This window comes from Nerophis lumbriciformis, linkage group LG20, assembly GCF_033978685.3.
Source record: "Nerophis lumbriciformis linkage group LG20, RoL_Nlum_v2.1, whole genome shotgun sequence".
NCBI lineage: Eukaryota > Metazoa > Chordata > Actinopteri > Syngnathiformes > Syngnathidae > Nerophis > Nerophis lumbriciformis.
Window position 1 is genome coordinate 18,962,501 of NC_084567.2, and position 1,908 is coordinate 18,964,408.

Here is a 1,908-nt window from a genome sequence, read left to right on the forward strand (position 1 = left end):
TTTAGATTGTCTGGGAGTCCATTCCATTCTTTGATGGCTTGATATGAAAAGGCTGATTGGGAGAAGGCAGACTTTTTTTTTGGAATATTACAGTCACCCCTGGATAAGACCTTAACAAGGCTGACCATATTCTGAAATTGCAAAAAGAGGACACATATATGCGTGCCAAGGCGGGCAGCACGCCAAGGCCGGGACTAGGTGAAAATTTGCCAATGATACTCGAACTTGCTTTGTAAATAATATATTTATTTAAACAAAGCAGTGTTGACAGCAGTGTTGGTGCTAGGAATGATCAAAATGGGGTCCCAGGGACTGATCTGGTGCTAGTTAGCTTGAAGCTAACAGCTAGCCTGTCTCCATCCTGGAACAATGTGGATCCATGGACTCACAAAGACTAAAACAAGTAATTTACTGGAAACTTGGCACAGGATGAAGTTAAAAAGGTTGACTTTACACTCACCTTAGTGTTTACCATCAAGTCTTTCTTTTGACAGCACCTCGCGCTAAACTTGTCCCAGTGCAAACTGAGGAAGTGTTTGTCATTGATAAAACTTTCGGCCAATCAAAATTTACGACCAATAAAAACGCAATAAACGGGGAAGGAAATGTGACCCGGCAAATATAAACAAAACAAAACACTGGCGGAAAGCAATAATCGAGACAATAAAAAAAAAAACAAGCAAACCGGGCGGTATGTAAAAAAAAGAAAAAAAGTCCTTTCTGATTTTAATGCTTAAAAAGACACAAAAAGTGCGGTAACGCCAACACTGCTTGACAGTATAACAAAATAAGTCACACTTATATTCTGTAACTGTGTGGAATGCTAAAACACCTTCTGCTGTGTTTACAATGTCTTCTCCTTTTCCAGGTCGCACAAAGTACTCTGTCAAATTAGCAGACGAGCTCTTGCCCTGCACAGCTGTTTTGTGCTTTGTAGTGTCGATATGGGCTTGTAGCTCTTTGGCCCCTTTATTTGCCACAGATACATACGTTCCTGCTTTGCACACAGTGCATTCTGCTTCCCATGTGTCACGGCCAGGACGAAAAGACAAATACTTTTTCCGCAAATCATCCGTGAAGTTGCATTTACGTTTCGGCATTTCTTGTTTTCATGTCTGTCTCTCCACTCACTAGCTCTCTCGCTCTCTGTCTCTGCCCCGCCCTCACGAATGTTTCTGCGTGCGCACACCTTCACAGTTTGTTTTGTTTAACCCCTTCTTAACTTAACTCTGGACGTACATTGAAAATACACGCAACCCTAACTCAAAATGCCGGACATTTGAGGCATTTAAGAAACCCCGCCCGGACACCCCAGACATCCCCGCAAAAGAGGACATGTCCGGGGAAAAGAGGACGTATGGTCAGCCTACCTTAACACTCTACGTGTTAATTGCGAGTGTAGCTGTACGTATGTTTTTAAGGGAGGAGGAGCTGCATCATTTAAGATCTTATGTACTAGGGGGATATTGGAGAACCTGATCAGGATTTCAAAGCTAAGTACAAACCCCGTTTCCATATGAGTTGGGAAATTGTGTTAGAAGTAAATATAAACGGAATACAATGATTTGCAAATCCTTTTCAACCAATATTCAATTGAATGCACTACAAAGGCAAGATATTTGATGTTCAAATTTTTTTTTTGCAAATAGTAATTAACTTAGAATTTCATGGCTGCAACACGTGCCAAAGTAGTTGGGAAAGGGCATGTTCACCACTGTATTACATGGCCTTTCCTTTTAACAACAATCAGTAAACGTTTGGGAACTGAGGAGACACGCTTCTCAGGTGGAATTCTTTCCCATTCTTGTTTGATGTACAGCTTAAGTTGTTCAACAGTCCGGGGGTCTCCGTTGTGGTATTTTAGGCTTCATAATGCGCCACACATTTTCAATGGGAGACAGGTCTGGA

At 41.7% G+C, this 1,908-nt stretch overlaps 1 protein-coding gene across 1 annotated transcript in view; it reads right to left on the reverse strand.

Moving 5' to 3' along the window:
- olfml2a (olfactomedin-like 2A) overlaps nucleotides 1–518 on the reverse strand; it is an 84,716-nt gene extending 84,198 nt beyond the window's left edge. The window contains exon 1 of the mRNA XM_061980567.1: nucleotides 461–518. The gene's annotated coding sequence lies outside the window, so the exon portion shown is untranslated. The remainder of the gene's footprint in view (nucleotides 1–460) is intronic.
- Nucleotides 519–1,908: the final 1,390 nt, after the last annotated feature.